General features: G+C 37.4%; 1 protein-coding gene across 10 annotated transcripts in view; it reads right to left on the reverse strand.

Moving 5' to 3' along the window:
- The window catches only part of LOC116473135 (AGBL carboxypeptidase 4), a 1,494,771-nt gene that overhangs the window by 769,908 nt on the left and 699,993 nt on the right, over positions 1 to 24,870 (reverse strand). The gene's annotated exons all lie outside the window — the stretch shown is intronic.

Genomic DNA, 24,870 nt, shown 5'->3' on the forward strand with positions numbered 1-24,870 from the left:
AAGATCTGATAATAACATTTACCATCTATTCTCTGTGATGGCTACTACCTGTGAGGTTTCATTTACATAAAAGACCATGTTGTTAGTCAAGTCCCCTCTTCTTCCTCTCCCATAAGCTGTCTTGCCACCATGTCCTGATTTACCACCATAACTTGTTTTGGCCATGCTCTGAGCTCCCATTCTTCCTATAAGCTCAAGCTGGTATATAAGGTTCTGCATCCCACTGGGGGTTAGGGTAATCATTCTGTGATTTTTCCTCTATGTACATGTTAATAAATTTATAATCCTTTTCTCTGATTAATCTGCCTTTTGTGAGTTGATTTTTCAAAGAAGCTTTAGAGAGTGAAGGGGAAGTTTTCCTTTAATCCCTACAATTTTGGCACTGTGAGCAGAATACCAAAACGCCATTCTTCTTGAACCTGCAGTTAAGGGAACATAGGACCTCATAAACTGATGAAAGAATAAGAATTTCTTAACAGCCAGGCTCCAACCTCTCTCTGTGCAATCTGGTCAAGCAGATGGTAAAAATCACTGTTTGTCTCTTTTTCCTCTGCAAAATTTTGATTAACGGGAGAAAAGGATTTCTGTGACTAGTCTCGGGGATAGTGACTCTGGTGTACTTTTTGGTGCTTTCTGGCATGAATATTCATATTGTTTGGTCTCTCTTCTCCCAGAAATAGTTTTTCCTTGTCCTTGTTTTTCTGTACTGTTCTGTCATAAAGAGGGGTAGTGAGTGAGATTTCCTCTCATCTTGTTTTATGTCCTTGAAAGCTTCCTTGTGACCAAGTAGGAGCTCTCTCTCTTGGTTTCCACCATCTGGGGGGCATGATTTTCAGGTCATGTCAGGTGGCCAGTCTCAAATTGGCTGGGTACCCAAATATGCTGTTTATTCCAAGCATGTTAAGCTCTCAGAGGGATATATTTTTTTCCTCAACCTTTGTTGCTTGGTTAGTTCTGGGAAAGTCTAATCCTAGGAGGCTCTACATGGTGTTACAAATTAACAGGTCTGTCACTGGTGGCTCCTCACAAATTCATGGGTTACATAAACACTAACCTCAACTGTCTGTGACAAGATCCTTTTGCCTATTCCTGGGAGTAAAATTTTTTGTGGGGTGGGGGATCTTTAGGATTGCCTCTTCTATTCTCTTTCTAGAAAACACCTATTTTTCTAAACCTAGAAAATTACATCCTGGGCTTTCCACAAAGAAGTCATTAGACTGAGTCACTACTGGAATAAGTACATCATTGGAAATTCTAATTATCAATGGCAAAAAGGTCCTTTAAATTTGACTCCTGAATTTTAAAAAAGGAGAGATTTCTTATTCCAAACAATTGATGAGAATATCAAACTAAAATAAAAACATAATAGTGCCATGATTAGTCTTAAAATTCTCTTGACAAAATTAAAGAACAAAAATCTAAACTAAAATAAAGTTAAAGTCCTTTGAAAGCTCAAACTGCCAACTGTGGGTTTCCTATGGGATTCGCAATGAAGGCTACTCCACCTTGTAGTCTAGTAAAAATTCCACACTTTTACTGCCATGGCCTAGGTTCAATTCTTAGTCAGAGAACCAGTCTCTTTCAGTTGATATTTATGTAACTTTTGATTTTTGAAGGTAACTATTTATTAATCCTGTCCTTCCATGAGCAGCTTTTGATTTCTTATATTCTTCCATCTATGGGGACACATGGGACTTTTGGGACTTTGTGTATAGATGGTCAGTTAAGAAGCTGAGACCCCAGAAAATATGGCCAGACAGATGTGGGTTGTACACCACTTGCACATAAAACTTTCCTTTCTGTAAACGCTCTTTGGGGTGGTTCTAGATCTTACGAGGTAGAAGGGTACTTTCGATTTAAAAAAAAAATTCAAAAGCCAGAAATTTCAGCTGTTTGTCCTGGCTAAAATCTGATAATAAGATATTTCAAAGCATTGTGTTTTCTCTAAGAGCTCCACAGTTCAAAGTCAACTCAATTAAAAGATAGCACACACACATACACACACACACACACACACACACACACACACACGTACATATACATATCTAAAATACTTTTGACGTTCTCTCTTTTCCGATTCTGTTTTTAGGTTTCTTAGTTGACTAAAACCCTTTTTAAATTATGTATTTGGTCGGTCTGTCCACTTCCTTTCTTACAAAATATTCTACCATTTACTTTTATTCCTGCCTACCCCTCCTTCTTCTGCATCTTTGGTACCACATAAAAAATCTAAAAGAGATTTCCAATTACTCAGACCTCTTAAAAAATGCAGAAAAAGGTAGCCCTTCACCCCATTTGTGGGGCCTTCTATTTTCCTTGTAGTTTCAAGAGTCATGGAAAGGATACTCTCAGGTCTAAAACTCTGCTGTCTTTTATAATACATTATTTCATCTCTTTGGCTTTTGAGGGTACCAAAAGTTACCTCATGTTGTGACAGAAAACATGGCCTTTGTGTGTACAATGGATGTCAGGTCACTGGTGAGAACTACAGTTTTGGAAGTGGCTGGCAGTGGTACAATGAATGTTACTTGGTACATTGTCACAATAATGTTATTACTACAGGAGGCCACTCATTTCTTTGTGCACTTAGTTTTAAAAACATGCAGTTTAAATACTTAGAAAACTGTCTTTATAATGGAGTAAAATATAAAACTGTTGTGTAGCCCAGTTCCATGGTGTTTCCCTCTTTTTGGAGACCCAGGATTCAGTGTAAAAATAAAATCCTTGATTTTAAAAAATCTAAATTCTCTGCCTTCTAGCTGTGTCTGCTTTTCATCTATCTAAATTATTAGGCTCTAAACATGACAAATGCTAATAATTTAAATTATTGGGCCATGTTCCTTAATGGGCTCCACCCTGAGCACAGTGGTCCAATTAAAAAACAAAGACTAAATTAAAAATTACTTATCTAAATAAAATTAGTCTTCTTATAAAATCCAGTGGTAAATTCCTATGATTTTGTTACCTTGACAAATGTTTTTAATCTTCTTTTGTCTAATGCACCTAAACTTTTTATTTAAAAAGTTAAAATTGTCTCTGTACTTTACATAAACATTTACTACCCTGTTTTCTGTAAATCTCAGTAAGGGGCTTTGGCCATATGTGACAGATAAACATTAACATTTTCCATTTAAAAAGACACAGTTTAAATCCAGCTATCCTTTTATACTAGTGACTTATACCAATCTCATAACTAAAATTTTAAAATAAAAACTGTAAAGTCTTTATGTCTGTCTATATACACACATGTGTATATGTCTGTTTATATACTGTCTATCTGATACCATTGACTTATAAATAAATACTCATTAATTAACCAGCCTAATACTTGTCAAGTTCATATAATTTTAATAATCTATAGTAAATAATCTAAAAATTGTTAGTAAAATAAAATACATCTTAAGAATTTAGTTTACACATTTTTCCTGGGTATATTAGTCAGACGAGTTTATGATGTCTCTACTGGATGTTTTAAAGTTATAAATGTGTTACTTCCATAATATTTTCAAATACTTAATTTGTCTGCGAGCTTATGTCTTCAAATGTGAGCCTTTAAATCCTAAGGTCTAGAGAAGTGGCTATGGCAAGGCTGGGGACACTCCTCGGCAGTATTCTCACAGGCCCAGAGCAGTGCCTCCTGGCCATGATGGAAAAAGTTAGATCCACCAGACATTGCTTTCATTACTCTAACTTTGGTCATTGGCTCTAAATCTGGCACATGATTAAAATTACCCACTTCCTAGCTTTTTCACCAAAAAATAAGGGTTACTGAGAGTTAACATTATAAGTAATATACATAATAATTAAAACTACTAAATATAAAATAGTCTATATACAAAGCATATTAAAAATAAAAACATTTTTATAAAAGAATATAAACGTAGTTTTTGTTAAAAAATAATTTTGTCTAGTTTATAAATTTTTATGTTACTTTCAATAAAAAAACTAAATATAAAAAATTTTAAAATTATAAGAGGTTATACAAGAGTTTATCAAAATCTTTTATGTATATTCAAAACTCATTAAAATTAAATTTGTTTATAAGATTTTATTAAAATTAAATTTAATATTAATAATATAATATGAAGGAAAAATCTAATTTTCTATTTTAAGTAGCATTTTCATACAATATTAAAAAGATTTTTGTTTACTTTTTTTTATTTTATTTTTATTTTTTGAGATGCAGTCTCTCTCTGTCACCCAGGCTGGAGTGCAGTGGTGCGATCTTGGCTCACTGCAAGCTCTGCCTCCCAGTTCACGCCATTCTCCTGCCTCAGCCTCCTGAGTAGCTGGGACTACAGGCACATGCCACCACGCCCTGCTGATTTTTTGTTTTGTTTTTTTTTAGTAGAGACGGGGTTTCACTGTGTTAGCCAGGATGGTCTCTATCTCCTGACCTCGTGATCCCCCTGCCTCAGCCTCCCAAAGTGCTGGGATTACAGGCATGAGCCACCGCGCCCAGCTGATTTTTGTTTACTTTTAAATAAATGGCCCAAAAAAGAGAAAAGAGAGACAGATTTAGTTTGCCTCATGCTGTCTTTACTAGGTCTTTTGATTATTTGGGAAACAGCCTCTTCTCTATTAATAAAGTTGTTGCTGCTTAAAGTGTCTGAATTATCACTTTGGCTAAATGAAGATTTTACAGTGACCTGTGCTCCTATTTTGATATCAACTGTTTTAAACCTTTGATATTTGACATACTTCTCACAGTCATATTTCAAATTCTAAATTCAGTCTTTAGACCTGAAATTAACTTTTCATCTATTAAGGCCCAAGAGAGTCCAAGAGAGATATATTGGAATTATATAGTATGTTCTAATCATATAAAAAATTGTCAAACAAAAAATGATATTTAACTTTTTTTGAGTTGTACTTGTAAAAATGTATTATCAATATGTGTTCTAAAATTGTATGAGATTACTAACATACTGATGTGTTTTGGTATATGTTAACAGTAACAATTATGATTATTATGTCAAATTGTATGCCATAGAAATAAAATCTCATTGTCAATTGTTATGATTATTCTAAGACTTTTTAAATCCACAGAAAAATTATTGTTTTACTTTCATTCTTCCTAAAAAGTAATTTATAATCAGGTACAGTACAAAATTTGCTTATTTTTCAAAGAAATTCATAATATGGACCTTGACAAGTACTCTTAAATACATGCTTCTGATAACTTTAGAAATCATACTATTGGACTAGGTAAAAAATTCCAGGACTTTAATTAAAAAGCTAATACATTCATGACTATTACTAGCTCAACATCAAGCAGAACAAGAGTTAATTCATGGGGCTAAACTGATAAAGGACTCAAATGATTTTTATAACTTTTTAATTTAAAACATTGCTGATTCCTTTTATGTTTTGTTTTCCAGCATTAAGAAAACTTTTTTGAACTATTTAGAGCTTGTAATAATTGGGTAAAGTATATATTTGTGAACAAAATTCAAACATTTATCTTTCTCACATAATTTCTCTAGAATTTAAAAATTATTTGTGAGTATTCTTAATTAATGACAGCACAGTTATTTACATTAGTTCCATAAGAATCTGTTTTCTTTTGTCACAGGACATAATTAATGACACTAGTTATTTTACCAAGACTTTGACTGGAATGATATATTTTCAGATATGGCTAAACTACTCTGAGAAGTTGAAATTAACTTCACAGAGCTAATAAAAAGCTCTTGAAAAAGAGTGGCCTGATGCCTTATCTGCATGGTTCCTTTATGAGGTTCTAGACCTGTGGAAAATAAAATATATCACTTTCTGACAGACCCATGCACCGCAAGATTTTGGGGCCTCAAAAAGAGAGAAGTTCACCAGTTTGTACAGTTATTACAGGCACACTCTGATGACAAATCCTTGGCTTGGTTTCTTAGCCTCAAGGCTTTTAAAAGTCTGATCTGAGATTCCTTATTAAAAAGTTCCAACTAAGTCAACTTTAAAAGAGCCTATATGGCCAATCACTATTGCTACTACACTTTATAAAATAGTCATGCCAAGAATAATAAGACTAAAACTTACTTTTAATTTCATAACGAAATTAGTCCCATTATAATTTAACCTTACTAAAAATGGGAACGAGAGAGAGAAAAAATGTTTCAGAAAAAACCTATAGTATACCTGTTATTACATTCTAGCCTTGCCCATAGTTTTTGAGTTTTTATTGTTTTCCTATAATTTACATTGTATCCTAAATTCTTTCTTGACTACAAGTCTCCATTTTTTTTCAAGTTATTCTCTGATTTTTCTCAAATAAAATCACTAAAAATTAAAATTACTTTTCTTAAAGCCCTATAAACTAAAGTTAAACAACTTGATATAAACTTTGGGGAGAATCACCACAATAACATATATTACCAGTCATTATACCTGCTGATGTGTAAACTACTCTGGAAAGCTCACTTGAACATCTTGGTCAAACTATAACCCAGAAAAATCTGTTAGATTGCCACTGCAATCTGAAGATATTTCAAAGTCAAATCTGGTCTGTAGACCACTCCAGACATTAACCTTCACTTTCTTTTGTTTCTATAGAAATGTCTCTTATTATAGATATTCTCTTACATTTTATATACACATATATATATATTCACACACCCATATATATATGACTAGCTCATCTACAATATCACCTCCTAGAAGGAGATTCAATTATTTAACCAAACTAATCTATTATCATGACTAAGAGACTGATTTAAAAAGCCATAAGATGATGTATTTAAATTTACTCTTTTCTGCTTATTCCAGTTTGTTTTCTCCCGCTCCTTTTCCTAACCGTACCTAACAATCTCTAACCCAAAACTCTCCGAAACTATCAACTTGACTGTAAATTGTGAAACTTTTCAAAGTTTCAAAGTAGAGTCTCAAGGATATCAAAATATTTTATCCCAAAATATATTTATTTGTCATATTTTGAGATGGCTGTTCAGAGACCCAACAAATAGAAATGACCCTATAAAGCTGTCTTTTGTATAGGCAATTTGTGTCTGTAGAGAATCTGCATTGATACAGCCAGGCCTTCCCTTGCTCAGATCTAGAAACATTAACTGAGAGTCTGACACCTTTAACGGTCTGACAGAAACATGTACCATCTATTCTCTCTGAGAGCTCCTACCTGTGAGGTTCCATTTACATAAAAGACCATCTTTGCTAGTCAAGCCTCCTCTTCTTTCCCTCCCATAGCCTGTCTTGCCACCGTGACCGGATTTACCACCATAACCTGCTCTGGTCATGCACTGAGCCCCCATTCTTTCTAAAACCTCAAGGTGGTTTATAAGTTTCTGCAACCCATTGGGGGTTGGGGTAATCATTCTCTGATTTTCCCCATGTGCACATTAATAAATTTGTATGTCTTTTATTAATCTGCCTTTTGTGTGTTGATTTTTCAGCTAAACTTCAGGGGGCAAAGAATGAGTTCTCCCTTGGTCCCTACATTATTTAGCAATAGCCGAAGGATATACTATTTAATGTTTCAGTAATCGAACCGTGCAGAAAAGAAAAAGACTAAAAGAAAGAAAAACTGTAAAAGGGAAAGAAAATAAGAGAAATAAAAAGTAAAGAGTCATTTACTTTCCCTTGTAGTTTATAGTCCCAATATACTAGAATATTCAGTATTAAACTGAATTTGATATTCTTCACTATCTTCATAATTATTTAACATAAGCTTATCCTTGCTCACATATTAAATCTAGCTATTTTAACGTACCATTTGAATTTGATCATACTAACATATATTTTTTGATCAATTGTTATCCTTTAAATTTCAATCTCCCACTTTTGTTAATGAGGAAAAGAGCATTTCCTGTCCTTGAGAATTTCGCAGTTTGGCTGGGTTCATGGGGTGTGACATGATATGTTACAAATCAATTTCAGTTTCTTTTCTTGATTTATTTGTTAAATGAAGAATTTGGACAAATAAAGTCTTAGGAGGCATAAACCTGAGTTCAAAACTCATCTCCACCACTCACTATCTTTGCAAACTTTAGTATGTTATTTTACCTTAGTTCATCCATCCATAAAAACAAAATAATAATACTTTACTGGTTGGAAAGCTAAATATTCCACTAGATAGCTAAAGAAAATACTTTTCTTAGGTTTCTTTCAGCTCCAAAATATATGCTTCTTTCGATCTATTTAGAAGTGGGAAAATTGAAAATCAGAGACAGCAAGTAATTTTCCTAAGGTCAAATAAGTTGGCATAGCTGAAAAAAAAAAGATGGGTGTTCTTTTTCCCAGCCCAACTGTCCTCCCACTCCAACTTGCCCCATACCCTGCCCAAAGATAGGCATTTTCCCATATTGCTTTCTCTGTTTGTTTCCAAAATACACTGAATGGTGTTCAATAAAGCAAACATTACTTTTTACTACAAGTCAACCTTTTTCTAATTGATTTTTCATTCTATTTTGTTCTGTTTCGTTCTAAGTACTTATTTTATCCAAGGCACTTTACCTACAAAATCTCATTTAACAATCATAACAACATTACAAGAAAAGTGTTAATATTTCCATTTTACAGAAGAGGAAACTGAAGCTCTCACAGAAATTAACCATGAGAAGTTGCCCAAGGGCACAATACTGACAATGTGGTAGAAGCAGCATCCAAAATCAGGTTTATTTGACTCTAAAGCTGTAGCTCTATATAACAAACCATTCTGTGTCCCTCTTTCTTTTTTTTTCATTTTGAAAATTATTCTCTAAACAAAAAAGTAGAAAATTTATCTCCTCCCCTTTGGAATCACGTCCCAGGTTAAAAGGAAATACTAAAACAGCCATGCTTTCAATTTGCTTCTCAGGACAGACGAATTTTTTTTATTAAAAGCTTTGGTGGATAACAAACAGGGCAGTAAATCTAAGAGAGAGAGAGCAGCACTTGTTCATAAGAAACCTTTCCCTTTCTCAAAGCACCTGGGAATTATAGGACGACTGATCTACTGCACAGCTTGTATGGTACTGCTTTTTAGGGCAGAGATCAAGTCATCAGGTACTGTCAGACCAGATGCTTGAAGCTATCTGCCGGCAGGAGGTAAACCAACCATGTTCTTTCATCCAGTTTTCCTGAAGCTAATGGCAAATATTTATGAGCTATTAATAAGGTAGATGTCTAGGTTCAGTCTCAGTCTCAAGTCAATATCAAGGCTATAACCAGGCCCATATTGAATTTTGTTGCTGGCTTCAGGGATAGAGCCAAGATAAGAGCCGAGATTCCTTCTTCAGATGGACTGAAGAAGGAATCAGTCACTCCACAATCAGAGGACAATAAAAATAAATATATAAATAAGTACTTTTTCATTAAAAACCAAAATATTTATAATTTGCAACACCAAATAAGCATGTTTAGTAAAGTATCCTGCTATGTTTAGCTGAGACATTTTTCATCACTAATAACTAATGCAATGCTCAAGTTGAACTTTTATAAATGTCAGATTATTAGTATTCACATTCATGAAGCGTCACCTTATAGCAGTTTTCCAAAGTTGAGAATCGGAATAGATCAATTTTAAATGAAAAAAAGCGAGAGTATATTGTGGATCGCAAACAGCAGATAAAATATTTTCTTATTAAAGGCTGCTCTCTCCAATGAATTTTAGAGAACACTAAGATCTCCCCTTTGTTTAAAGATAATCACATTTTTCTGAGAGTGGTTCACTAGGGCTTTACCTTGGGCATGAATTTTTCATGACTGATTGATTGAAAAGACAATGCCAACAGAGAATAATATAAGCGTGGGGACCTGTCTTACAAGGTAGAGTTAAATTACTCCAAGGGTTAGGACGACAAAGCCAGATGCTGCCTTCAACTCAGCAAGTAAATTAACAATTACAAATCTGTTGAAAAATGAGAAAAATCAATTAGAAAAAGTTGACTTGTACTAAAAAGTAGTGTTTGCTTTATTGAACACCTTTCAATGGATTTTGGAAACAGAGAAAGCAATATGGGAAAATGCCTGTCTTTGCATGGTATAGGGCAAGTTGAAGTTGGGGGACAGCTGGGCTGGGAAAAAGAAGACCCGTCTTTTTTTTTTTTTCAGCTATGCCACCAACTTATTTGACCTTAGGAAAATTACCTGCTGTCTCTGGTCTTCAATTTTCCCACTTCTAAAATGAAGATAAATGACTAATTCCAAACCTACTAAAACCATTTTTTGCAAAAATTATGTCACTGAGAAAATTATGGCAACAGGGGAGATCTGATCTGGCCAACTCCTATCTTGCCTTTAGCCTTTAAGCTGCCCTTAATTATTCCTGGGCTTAAGCCAAACTAACCTTGGTGGACATTTAGTTTAGTTTATAGTTGAAACGATGATATTCCATCCCCAGAACTCAACTGCCTTTGCAAAGCCAATGAGAAACCACCATGCTAGGAGGATAGCGGAGACTGAATGCTGCTAAAGCATAACTATAATAGATTTCCAGCCATAATTTCAGAGGTCACAAGATATGTAACTTCCCCAATTACTCCTGCAGATAACATTACTATTGTAGAACCTAAGATTGGCCTTTTGAGATATCTTTTCAGAATTTTTTTGCATGTCTGACACCAATGGCTCCACTTGGACCTGCCAGCTACTACTGTGGCCCCACTCAGAAGGGACTCGGCACGCAGAAGGACCATTTCCCACACCCCTATGATTGCACCCCCAACCAGTTAGCAACAAGAACCCATTGCCTAGCCACCCTCACCACTTACCCAAACCACTTTGGAAAAACCCCAGCCCCCATGTTCTCTGAGAGATTGATTTGAGTATTAACCCCATCTCCTGCATGTTGTGGCCATTTTTGTGTCAGTTAAACTCTTTCTTTACTACAATGCCATGGTCTCTGTGAATTGATTTTGTCTGTGCAGCAAGCAAGAAGAGCCCATCACTCACTGCCTAAGGAGGGCAGTGAGTGAATGTCAGTCACGGGGCTACAGTCAAATACACATTCTAGAGAATGGGTCCCACTAGAAATAAACCAGAGGACTGAGTGCCAGGAGTTTAACAGACAAAAGTCTTTAAGAAGAAGGAAAGGAGAGGATTCTAAAAAGTTCAATGCCAAATGTCAAGTTCAAGGGCCAGAGGTAGATATTAAGGTCCAGAGCAATGAATTAAGGAGTTTAGACAAAGTAACACAGTTAATTGAGGTCAAGGTGAAAAAGGCAGCTCTAGATTCTACAGATACCTGGCTGATTAATTTCTTTATTTTTAAACAAATTGTTCATTGAACTCTGCTTATATGACCTAAACTGTTTCATGTGCTGAGGTTACACAGATCAGACATACATTGTTCTTGTCTTCAAATACTTTACATTTTAGTGGGGGAGATAAACAACAAAGAAGTAAATAAATAGACCTATAATTCAATGTCAGATAGCAATAATTACAATGAAGAAAAAGAAAATAGTAAAGGGTAAGGAAATAGAATGAGAATTAGGCTATAGTTTGTTTGGCTTTAAGTTATTATTACTGTATATATAATTTGTTGAACACTAACTAAGTTCCAAAGAAATAATTAGGCACTTTTACATTGCACATTATTTCTAATCCTCAAAATAAGTATTACAGGCAAACATTATTTCTCATTTTACAGATTTAGGAACTAATAAGAAAAAAAGACCCTAAAAGATCAAGCAACTTCTTGTTTTGGTCACCTTCACAGAGGAGATGGGCTCTCTCACACAAAATTTGGTTTGGATGTTGAGAATGATGATGCCACATATGCAAAAAGAGTATGAAAAAATTAATTACTCACATGATGAGACTTTCTAGCAAGAGTAGAACAGTCTCTCAAACTGGTCTGACAATGACTCGAGAGAGCAGGAAATAAGGCTGGCTTGGGGGTTTATGGTGGTTAGGAGATGGAGCCATCGTGAGGATTCCCATGTGCACACACCAAGACTTGTGTGGTTTAAACATTCTGCCAGTGCTAAAGGAGGATGCAATGTGCTCTCCTATCTGTTTGCTCAGATATGCAGAAGGAGAAGGAAGGATAGGGCTTAAAAGGTGTTAGCAGTCAATGTCAAAAATAGAGTCAGACTCTTTACTCAACTTTCCAATGATAATACAGCTGTATGTGGCAACACGATACTGTGATTTATAATAAATACATACTTGGCCTTGTCCTCAGTTTCCTGGCATACAGCTGCTAAAACCCTTGGAATCTTCAAAGTGATAAAGTCATCACAATGGCCAATAATGAAGCATCCAAAAGAAATCTTAAAAGGACAGTATTCAGAAATCTTCTGCAGTGCTGAACAAATGGAGGTGCTGGGAGGGTTGCTTGCCCAGAAAGCACAGAAGCTCCACACCCTTTTCTATATCTTGCCCCATAAATTTCTTCATCTGGCAGTTAAATGTGTTTCCCACAGTTCTGTGAGCTGCTTTAGCAAATTAATGAAGCCTGAGGAAGGGGTTGTGGAAACTGCCAATTTATAGGCAGTTGGTTAGAAGTATAGATGGCATCCTACTACTTGTGATTGGCATCTGAAGTGGGAGGCACGCTTCTGGAGCTGAACACTCAACCCCTGGCATCTGACTATCTCCAGGTAGATACAGTCAGAATTGAATGAAATAATAGGCTACTCAGTTGGTGTCCATTGGAGAATTTCTTGGTGTGTGTGAGAAAATCCCCAGACATATTTTGGTTACCAGAGGCGTTCTGTGTTGAGTGTTGTATTAAAAGTTACAGTAGGAAAACCTACTTTTTTTATATGTCTTACAGGAAGAATGAAATGCAGGTCTGCTTTTGTATTGCTCTAAAGTCCATGCTTTTTTGTTTTATACTATGATAACTCAAATGAAGAGATTTTGTCATTTCTCTTCAATGAGCCTCTTTGTCTCAAAAAAAAAGGAGTAGGGGTATGGTACTATTCAAAAGACACTACAGAGATGGTTAGATGATGGGTGGGTGGACTGATTCTACTATGTAAAACAACTTAAAATGCTCTTAAAACAATGGAGAACTAACAAAATGTTAAGAAAGTACCAGGCCAAAATTTAAGTTAATTCTAGATTCAACAGAGAACATTTGCTGAATCTGGTGAATCTAAGCTTGGCAAAATAGGCATTGGTTTTCAGGGATGTCAAGGCCATTGCGAATTTTAAAAATCATAGAAGAGTGAGACCAAAATTCTGTGCAATTTTCCTTCAATTCACTTGCAAAATTCTAAGCTGCTCATGTACACAGTGAGATGCTAATAAACCAAGTAGAAAGTGGTACTTATGAGGTTAAAATGCTAAGTGGAGCTTTCAACAGTCTCAAAGTGCTGCAGAAAGACAGTTTGGAGTTCAAGGCCCACCAAGTTGGAAAATTGTGGTAAATACCCAATACTGTTTGAGATGCCAAGGGACTGTGCACTTGAGATGAAGGGCTATGCCCTTGGAATAAGGGCAAGCCAAACATATACCTGAATTGATATATTTGAAATTCAACCTTGACTGGATAAACACGATCTTCTCAAATGCTGTCTGCCTGGTAGAAAAAAATTAAATCCTCTCTAGAGGAAAATAATATACATAAAAGCCTCCACATTTTCCAAGCACAATATCCTGCATGAACTAAATTTACAGACATGTCAAGAAACAGTAACAATGAGACACACACACACACACAGAGAGAGAGAGAGAGAGAGAGGAAGGAACCTGACCATCTGACCCACAGGCCATTCAAATATTTAAGGTATTGACAGGGGCTTTAAAACAATTCTAACGAATATTTTTGGCAAAATAGAGGGAAGACAGAAAAATTTACTAGACAACTGGAATATAAAGAATTAAATGAAAATTACAGAATTAAAAATACAATAACTGAAATTAAGAATTTAACAGATGGGTTTAAATAACATATATTATATTCTGAAGAAGAAAGGAATAGTGAAATGACATACATATGCTGGCATACTATGCGGTAATGAAAATAAATGAATTACATGCAAAATATTCATGATTCTCAGAAACAAAATATGGAGCACCAGAAACCAGACAAGCCAGACACAAAAGAAAACCTATTATATGATTCTATTTATAAAAAGTGATAATGCTATCAAGATGAATCTATAGTGTTTGAAGACAGTATAAAAGAGGTACTGATTTGAATGGAGGAAAAATTAGGGTTTCTGAGGTGTGGCTCAAATAGTGGTTACATGTCTGTGTTCACTTTTGTAGTTCATTGACAGTTATAATTTGTACATTTTCTACCCATATATTCACTAAAATACTTATTAAATAAGTAAAATCATCTTTACTGAGATAAATACTAATAAAAATACAACATTTAGAAACATGTAGGCTGTAGCTAAAAGAGTATTCAGAGAGAAATTCATAGCTTTAAATTGCATATGTGAGAACAGAAGAAAGGGTAAAATAAATGATCTAAGCTCATCTCATGAAGCTAAACAAAACAACCCAAAGTAAGTAGAAGGAAGAACACAGTAAATACAGGCAAATTCAATGAAACAGAAAGTTAACAAAATGGAAAAAACTCAAGAATACCTAAAGATTTTTTAAAAAAGGTTAATGAAACTAATAAAACCCTAGAAGGCAGTTAATAAAAAGGGTGAAATATATGAATTATCAATATTAATTTTTAAAAGGACATCATTTTTGATCCTAAAAATACAAAAAGATAAGATTACCTTTTTTAAACTTTGCCCAAAAATTTTCAAAATTTCAATAAAATCATCAAATTACTCAAAAACATAATTTATTGAAATAATTAGAAAATCTGAATAATCTTTGTATATGTTAGGCTTTTGCTGAGACTATGGCATGTAATAAACAATTCTAAAATTTAAGTGACCTATAACAACCTCTCTTATAAGTCTGCAGATTGACTATAGATCCACTGATGTCTGAGATCAGCTAGGGTTGGCTCCAGACTTCTGGGTTGGGTTTAGTCTGCCAAGTATTTCCTCAATCTGAAACTAGCAGCAATCTGAGGACAAGTTCTTCTCATTGTAGAGGACAGGAGACCAAACAAAATCACTGAAACATATTTAAAGCTTGTGCTTGAGTCACACAGTCTAATATTCTATTGGCTAGAGTAAGTCACATGTCAAAGCCCTGCATCAACAGGTCAGAGAAATATATTCTGCTTACTCCAGAGAAAGGCACAGCAAAATGGCATGGTTTATAATTGTATTAAGGAGGGGAAAGGATTTGGAAAAAAGTAAATCTATCAAAGTACTATAGCTGACCCTTGAACATGGGTTTGGACTGCCAAGTTCTACTTATTTGTGAATGTTTTCAGCAAATAAAGTTGGCCCTCAACATGGACAGTTTTTCATCCACAACCAAATGCAGATCAAATACATAGTACTCTGGCCTGGCATAGATGCCTTTAATTCCAGCACTTTGAGAGGCCAAGATAGGTGAATTACTTGAGGCCAGGATTTCAAGACCAGCCTAGGCAACATAGTGAGACCCCGTTTTTACAAAAAATATAAATAAATTAATTAAAATTAGCCAAGCATAGTAGCACATGCCTGTAGTCCCAGCTACTTTGGTGGTTGAGGTGGGAGGATCACTTGAGCCCAGGAGGTTGAGGCTGCAGTGCACGAATACCACTGCTGCACTCCAGAATGGGCAACAGAGTGAGGAAAAAATAGTATTACAGGACATGAAACCTGCTGATAGGATTGGGAGGGTTAACTTTTATCTGCAGGTTCTGCAGGGCTAACAGCAGACTTGCGGATGTGCAGATTTTTGGTATCCAAGGAGGTCCTGGAAGTAATCCTCTGCAGATACCAAGGGATGACTGTATATCTATCAAAATAATAAATTAATAATTTAAACCTTCTCTCAAGACATTTTAGACCCAGGTAGCTTCATTGATAAATTCACCCATTCATTTTAGGAAGACTCTCTTATATAAAGTGTTTCTGAGAATAGAAAACAAGGGAACACTCTCTGAATCATTTTATTAGGCCAGCATAACCTTGATACCAAAACCCGATAAGGACATTACAAGAAAAAAGGATAATAGTCCAATGTTCTTCATGAGCACAGACTCAAAAATCCTACACCAACTATTATCACAGAAAATCAAATAGATTGTGGTATAACAATATTATACATCAGTGAGAAATAAGCTATTGCTAAACACAATAATACAGATAACAGATTGTTGAATAAAAGAAGCCATATACAAGAGTATACCTGGTATTATTCCATTTACAGAAAGTTTTAGAACAAGCAAACTAATCTGAGTTGGTAGAATATCTTGTAATCTTAGAGAGTATTAATTGGAAGAAGAAATCAGGGAGTCTTCTGCATAACCAGCAATATTCTATATTTTGATCAGGGTCATGGTAACGCTAGTGATGGCAGTGGTGGCCTGTCTGGCGTGGCTGTTGTCATCATGCCAGGTGCAGCAGGGAGGCATGGCTGGGGCCGCACACTCCACAGAGCCAGAGGGAGCCAGGGACAAGTGGCAGCCTCACTCCTTCTGAGTTGTTGAGGCAGGAGCTTCCCAGGTGCAGCTGCAGATGCCCAAGCCATGGCCATGGACCTGAGTCTCACACTCTACAGAGCAGGTAGGAGCCCCCCACCACCTTGGGCACAGCTGCAGCTGCTCAAACCGTGTTTGCAGACTCCCTGCACTCTTGGGGGCCCAGGAAGGCCCCCTGCCCTCTTAGGCTTGAAAGTGCCTATTCCCACTGCCTGGCTCCTCCCTGCTGTCGGCATCCACTCCTATCTCAGAGTAAAGCCAGGACTGAGCCTGGGTGCTGTTGCAGCACAGCCAGGTGAGCACACACTTGAGGCAGTGCTGATACACCAGCCCCCTGCCACCTCAGCCCACTCCAGTCTTTGGGCACCAACAAGCATAGGAAGGAAGCCATGACAGGGCTGAGGGCAGCTCATCACTGGTTTGCAGGCACTCCTTGGCACCTAAAGCCTGGGTGTCATGAACAGCAGCAGGAGGCAGACAGATTCCTGGGCAGAAGGGGGCAGGTCCCCAGTTAGACCCCACCTTCAAGCCAGGGAGGGCTTAAAGGTTGATGGCCATGCTGCCAGTCCTGCTGACTGGAGGGGGAACTTACGGTGCCTTTTCTGGACCCATCCATGGCCACCCATGGGCCAATCAGAGTGCATCTTCTCCCCTCTGAGGCCCAAAAAAGCCCTGGACTCAGCCAGAACTGAGCAGACATGGGGATGACTAGCTGCAGAGATGAGTTACCCACTACAGGACCTCCTCTCTGCTGAGAGCTAAACAATCCATGTGATGACCAGCTGCAAAGAGGAGCTACCCTCTCCAGGGCCTCCTCTCTACTGAAAGCTGCAGACATCAGGAAGACCTGCTGCAGAGAGGAGCTACCCACTCCAGGGCCTCCTCTCTGCTGAGAGCTGAACACTCAACATGATGACTTGTTGGCAGAGAGGAGCTACCCACTCCAAGCTCCTCTCTGAGCTATTCTGTCACTCAATAAAGCTCCTGTTCACCTTGCTTACCCTCCACTTGTCTGTGTACCTCATGTTTCCTGGACACACAACAAGAACTCGGAACCTGCTGAATGGTGGGGCTGAAAGAGCTATAACACAAACAGGACTGAAACACATCCCTTGCTCGCCATGTTGTGGGCAAAGAAAAGGAGAGAAGAGCTGTGGCCCTTTGGGAAGCCCAGACCTGGGAGCTCCCTGAGCCATGGCTGTGACTCCCTCTTTGGGGCCCTGCAGTTCCTGGAGTCTCCAAGCCTCCACCACATTTCCCAGTGCCAACCATGGAAGTTGCTTGTGTTGTGCCTGGTCCAGCCACAGCCACACAGAGAGCCAGCATCTGTGCTGGCACTTGGAGCTGCCCGCCTCACTGCAGCAGCTGGCATGTCTGAGTGTGTGCAGTGGTCGGACTCCATGCTCACTCACTCACACACTCCTTGCCACTCCACACCTGGCTTGCCTTTGGCAGGCAAAGGATCCAAGACAGTACCATGAGCCAAGTGCAGCCTGCCAGACTGAGTGGGCGGAATGAGCCCAGCAGGCCTGAGCAAAACTCTGGCAAAGGTGCCACTGGTCACAGAGGTTTCTGGCCAGAAAAACAACAACCCAAGGATCCTATAACACTATTTATTTGTAAAAATTCATTGAGCTATTATATACATAAAATTTGAGCATTACTGTATATATGGTAGTCTCCAATAAAAAAAGTTTCCAAAAAATTTCCCACTAATATTTATGACTCCCTGAGGAGATTCTGAATATGCAGTTGTTAATGTCTCTTTGAGCACTAAGTGTCTGTAATTCTATTGACAACTTTTATTGGTTGATTAGAAATTTTATAATATCTCCTTAACAACAGTAGATCAACACTAAAAACAGCACTAACGGCTCAAGATAATATACAATGTATGTAAAAATGGTTGTCAACAGCTTAAGGGAGAAAAATATTTGAAAGACCATAAATTATTTTGAATGGTAGGCAGTTTCATTGAAAATTTCTGTAGTGAGAGGTAAGTCAGTGCTTTAATTAAGACAATAGGATATTTTATACCACGGCCAACAAAAAAATTAAAGCTGAAATATTACAATGCCCTATTAGTAGACACAGATATGATTTTTCAGCTCTGGAGCAGAACTAAATCTAAATGTCAACTGAATGTTTTACCCTCTACGGTTTTAAAGGAATAGAAATGCCAACAGCAGAGTTCCTGAAGTTTAGAGACACACAATTTATGAAGTACGAGAGAAAGCACAGGATTGAGAGTAGGAAAATCTGTGTGCTATGTCACTCAGTTGCATGATTTTGGAAAAGTCATTTAAAGGGTCTGAGTTTTTGTTCCTTCACATATAAAATTGATATTAATGGTATGTAACTCCCAATGTTATAGGGAGACTACATTTCCTGCAGATGATTTTTGAAATGCTTATCTTTAATTTGGTTTTTGGAAACTTCAGAAATCCACATGGATCCCTCTCGGCAAATGAAACTACATGCTAGAAGTTGTATTCTAAGAATATGCCTGTGGAACACATCATGGGGAATAAACTGAGGTCATTCTCTTTCCAAAATAGAACAATTCTTCCTAATGAAAAACTTTCCTCTAAGTTTTTGTTTAAAGTAGAGTGAGGGACTGCTACAGGATCAGACCAATTCAACATCAGCTAAGTCTTTCCAAACTGATTCTCTCTGCCAACTGTGGCATGCCTATGAGACCACCCCAAGTTTGAGTTTAATTGTGCTTTCCCACATCTAAAAATGGTTTTGAATCCTATGTCACTAAGTCAATCTCTCCAACCTCATGTAGCCCAGCTTTTCCAGACTAAGCTCTCTATTTCTGCCAGATCTGGCTCTTCAACAGCCCCAACATAGCTCTAGAATGCTTTTCCTCCTCTGCCAGCCTGGTTCACTCCTACGCATGTTCTGAGACTCAGCTGAGGTGTCATTTCCTCCGAGGAGCTTTATTTAATCCTCAAACTCACATAGGTACCTCCTCTTTTCTCCCTCTGCAACCTGTGCATTCTATCAAAGCAATCATCATGCTTTATTGTAAAATACTTGTTTATTGTCTGCATCCCTCATCCTCCAAAATGGAACATTCTTAAGGATAACACTTTATTTTTCTTTGTACTCTGGCATTCAGTAGGCTCCAGTTGTAATGTTTGCTAAATAAATGAATAAATGCATGAATGCATAAGTGAATGCATGAATAAATAAATTAATTGAATGTAGAACTATTATGCATTCCAGCATCCATGTCTTCGTTCTCATCACTTAAGTCTCCCTGGATTTCTCCCTTCCACCTACCCAAATCCTATTCTTCATTCAGTTTCTGTTAGAGTTCTACCTTGTACATACTAGAGTATAAGCATTGAGGATATAACAAAAAGTGCTATGTACCCCCACTCTCCAGGACTTCACAGTAGGTTACGGAAGAGGTAGATGTAGTTGTTTACAATGCAGTGTTACCAGAACATGGCAGAATGACGAAGTGGAGCCTCTGGGATCATAGAGGAAAGGACCAATCCCAGCCTGGTAGATCAGGGATGTTTTCCTAAAGAAGGCTCTCTCTGACTTAAGACTTTGAGGAAAGGTAAAGTTTAGGGATTTGGGATAATATAAAACATTTCAGACAGAAAAACTGTGAATATAGGTAGAGATGTGAAACAACATAGTGTAGTGGAGGAACCTAGAATCAAACTAGGAAGTCAGAAGTAAGACTAAACAACCTGTCTAGGATCAGAATCTATTCAGTGAAAATGATGGCACTAGAGCCCAGACTTCCTAATTTCAAGTCCAGTATTGCTTCTATTACCGCAGAAAATACTACCATTAGATTATGTTTAAGGAGCTTCTGTGACTCTCCAATGGAAAATGCCCAAGTGTAGCACTTTGTCTCTTTAGTTGGTAGGCCTCACTCCCCAGGACTCTATTTACATCAAATCTCAGGAGATTTTAGCAGTTCACCTAACTGTTCAAACACAGCAAGACATCTACAGTTTACTGCAATTCTAACTCTGAAGTGTTCAAGCCTCCATAGCAACTTGGAGTCACAGTAGTGACTAAAGCAAAGTAAAGAAAGCCCAAACATCACCCACTGATGACTTTCTGTGACAACGTATCTTTGTCTAAAGAATGGCAACTACAAGTTGCTGAAATGTACCAGAGTAATTGTGTATTATTGAGATAAATGGTTTGTCAACTAAGATCCTTAAAAATGTTTCAATTATCCCAATTTTGTTAAAGTATCTTTAATAAAAAAAATGCCACCTACTGCAATACATGATAGCTAATGCCTACTGTTAGGCATTCTGTGTTTATCAGCATTATTCCTAACAACTATGCTGCAATGTGAACATCAATATCTCTATTACACAGTTGAGAAAACAGAGGTTCAGAGAAATCAAGTTACATTCCTGAGGTCACAAAGCTTGCAGAGATGGAACCAGGATTCAAACTTGAGTGTGTCTGACTTGAAAGCCAGTGACAGTTCTGATAACTCAAATTGTGCAGTTGAGCTCATCCTCCTTGTCCCTCTACCCCAAACTCTCAAATTTAGTGACCGTTGGACTATGGTTAAGGTATCATAGAAAAAGTTCCAAATGAAAGAGTCAGGAGACCCTAGTTAATTAACCATTACTTTCTCTGTGACTTCATTCCCATTGTTAGGAGTATGTTTAAATGATTTTTAAGGTCTCTAATAGTTCTGACAGTCTGTGACTCTGAGATTTTAAAATATTCTTATGTAACAACTTCCCCATGAAAAGGTCATGACCCTGTGAGTTGCCTGTAGTGGGAAGATAGGCAGATAAAACCCTCAGAGAAATTGAATTGAGTTCTTTGGGTTTATCAACATGAAAAATAGGTACCTGGCTGCCAGAATGTAAAGGAATAAGTCCTTGGGAGATAAACGTAGTTAAGACAGAGCCTCTTCTGTGTCAACACTGTCAGCAGCAACCTCAGTCAATGTCATAAATGCAGTGAAGATTCTAGAAAAATATGTTGTTGCTTTTGCAGAAGATAATAGGACCTTTTAACCAAGTGGTACAATAGACTCCACATTAGATCTGAACCTAAAGTCAAAAAAGACCCAATATCTTACCGTAAGTATCTTGGCTGGTCAGCATTTTTAATGGTTCCTTCTCTGCCTATGCTCAAGGCCAAAAGCATTCCAAAAAATCCAAGGCAGCTCATTCCTTCAGCTTAATTTCTCCAAAATACAACTCCCATCTTCTGGCTTTTCTCGTTTTTGCCACTCCCTAGTTTCTATTCCATTGTCTCACATCTGGCCAAGATAATCTTGCTTCATTCACTTATTTTTAAAACATTTATTGAGTTCATACTATGTGCCAGATACAAGCTCTCTGAAGTTAGTAATTAAGCTGTGCTGAGATCTGAAGGATGAGTAGGATTTATTCAAAAACAGATTGAGAGCAGGAAGCTAGGAGTGGTGAGAGGCCAGGAGGGAGGAGAAAGTTACAGACAGACAGAAAAGTCTGTGTAAAAAACACAGGTTAAAGAAAGAGTGCTCAAGAAATTAAGAGCAGTTCAATACAGCTAGAATGTAGAATATGCCAGGGAAATTGCAAGGGATGAAGCTGGAGAGGTAAGCTGTGGAACAGAGAATACTGATTCTGCCACTTACTAGCTATGTGACCAATCTCAGTTTCTTATCTGGAAGATGAAGACAATGACTCTTGCTTCCTGTAGCACTTGGTTTCTAGCATTTAGTAGGTGCTTAAACATTCACTGAATTTGATTCTTGGAATGGAAAGGAAGGATGGAAACTGAAAAAGCATTAAACAGTGGCATCGGACAGTTTTTCCTTATGTGACAAGAAAAAGTAGACTTATTTGAGTGGTCTAGAGTTTCCTAATCTGGCATCCAATTAGATGACAGGCCCAGGTTCACTCCAAGTACCTAAGCCTATTATGATTTCCTAAAATTCAAGGCACAGAATCACCCTAGCAGCTTCCTCACTCCTCTTGCTGTGAGTTCTGCACAGAGCCCTAAGAAAGTTGTCAGCCATGAGATTCTTTTCACCTCCAGTGCAAACACACATGGCACAGGCATATGATTCCCATCTGGATCCACCCCCAACTTCCGGCCAGGAGGCTGCTGTGTAGGCAGGAAAGTCTGCCTTTGAATTTGCTAGCCTAACCTGGCATCCTGAGCCAGCCTCTCCAAGCAGTAACACACAGACCTGGCAAAGCTCATACTTCTGTAAATTCCTTTCAGGGTCCTGTCCATCTCTACTACTTCCTTGCCCTGTCAGAAGTCGACCTGGGCCAGGGACAACTTTGCTCATACCAAACAAGTGGGTCTTTATTTCTGTAGAGAATGGCAGCCTTTTCTTTAATCCAAGGAACAGATGCTGGCCCAGGAGGAGAATGGGCTGAAAGTCCCACCTATCACCCTAAGGCCATTAGGGCCAAGAATTGTTATTCAAAGCAACAGATCTCCCCCTTCCCCCCAGGTTCCCTGATGATTTCAGTGCCCAGCTACTGCAGAGTTATTACCATCATCATCTCTGCTGGATTCTATGCCCCAGTCAAATTGGCAACATTCCTTCTATTTGCAAACAGATTGCAAAATAAGAACCCCAGGAAGGATACAAGCTGGCCAGGCTCCAAGGACTTTCAGCAGCAATCATGCTAAATCAGGGCTGCATCTTACTCCCTGAACAACAGCAGGTGCTGGCACTGCCTCCCAGTGGCCCTGGATCATTGTGGGGTGCCTGGCCTCTCCTTCCTCCCCCCCCCCACCTCCTTCTTGAAAATAAGCTGTCTGGGAAAAAGGAGAGGGCAAAACTTGATGGGAAATTATAAGCATCATTGGAGTTCTAAACTGTTCACAAATTTTCTGACATGGGAGTTTTATCTCCATGAAGACTGGGTTGGCATATAGCGGCAACAGAAACTTTCTTTGAATCATCTTCCTCCAAGGTTCTAAACCTTCCATCTTTTCTCTGCCTTAGTCTGACATTCATGATCCTCTGCAATCTAGCCATTTGTGTGTGCGTCCTGACTTCTCTACTGAACTGATCCTTCTTTTGCCCACACCCTTCCCTCAGTTACTTGCTTTATCATCAAAGACAAACAATGGATACAACAACAGTAACAATGATCATTGCCATTTACTAAGTCCTTATTGTGTAACAGGCCATAATAAGTGCTTTACATACATTTTCTAGTTTAATCCTAAAAAAAATCCAAAAGTAGGCTCTATCAATATTCCCATATCACAGTGGAAAAAACAGGCTAGAATTGTAAGTAACTTGGCATAGGTTATAAAGCTAGTATACAAGATGTCTGGATTGAAATATCATTTGTTACTTGAAACAATTTTTCTGAAATGGATCTTACTTTTCCCCCTGTACAGATGAGGAAAGATGTCTAGAGGTTTAATAACATGGCTAAGGTAACACAGCTTGTGGTAGACTGGAACTCAAAATAAGATCTGATTACATAGCCTTTACTCTTAAACATTACTACTGTAGATGGGTATTAAATTAGCTACCTCTCTTCTTCAGGGAAGAGAAATAAATATCTGTCTCATCTAAATCAATGGCTCAAATAAGTTAGTGTCAATGAAAATATGTTGTAAATAGTATGGCAATATGTGAAATTAGTTACAAGTGATATTACTTTAGTTCACATAGTGAAAACATTTTGTTCATTTTTAGTAGACAACTTGCTTTTTCTTCCTTTCCAAACTGTATACCTTGTATTTCCTTTTCTGGTCCTGTCACAATAGCTAGGACTTCCCATACTTACAATGTTACATGGGAGTTTTCAGGGGAGACGTCCTTTCCTTGTTCCTGACCTTGAAGAATAAACATTCCATTCTTCACCATTAAGTACCAATGTAAGCTAGAGGTTTTCTGTAAATGTTCTCTATCAAGTTGAGGAACTTTCTTTCTATTCCTAGTTTTCTGAGTTTTTTTTTTCTTTTAAATCATGAACGGGTGTTGAATTCTGTCAATTTTTTTTCCATAGCCTGTCTATGTGGTACACTCATTATTTTTTTAATGTTGAGCCAGTTTTGCAAACCTGGACTAAATCCCAATGCATAATTCTTTTCATACATCATTGTACTTGATTTGTTAATATTTTGTTGATGTTAATTTGTTAATATTTTGTTTCTATATTATTGAAAGATATTGGCATGCAACTTTCCTTTCTGTCTTTACCTTCGTTTACTGACAATTTGCTTTTTATCATGTAATGAAGGCAAATGTTATTCTACCAACCTTTCTTTGGTAATTTTGTTCTTCCCCAGAAATAAAATTTCAGAGTAACATTTTTGATCTAGTCCATAATTGTAGATGTAGTAAAAGTACAAGAGCAGAGACTTTGTAGTCACACAGATCTGGGTGTGAATCCCAGTTCTGTCATTACTCTGTGACCTGTGTTAGTTATTAACTCTCAGCAGACCTCTGTTCATTAATT

The sequence above is a fragment of the Hylobates moloch genome, unplaced genomic scaffold (genome assembly GCF_009828535.3).
Source record: "Hylobates moloch isolate HMO894 unplaced genomic scaffold, HMol_V3 SCAFFOLD_8, whole genome shotgun sequence".
Taxonomy (NCBI): Eukaryota; Metazoa; Chordata; class Mammalia; order Primates; family Hylobatidae; genus Hylobates; species Hylobates moloch.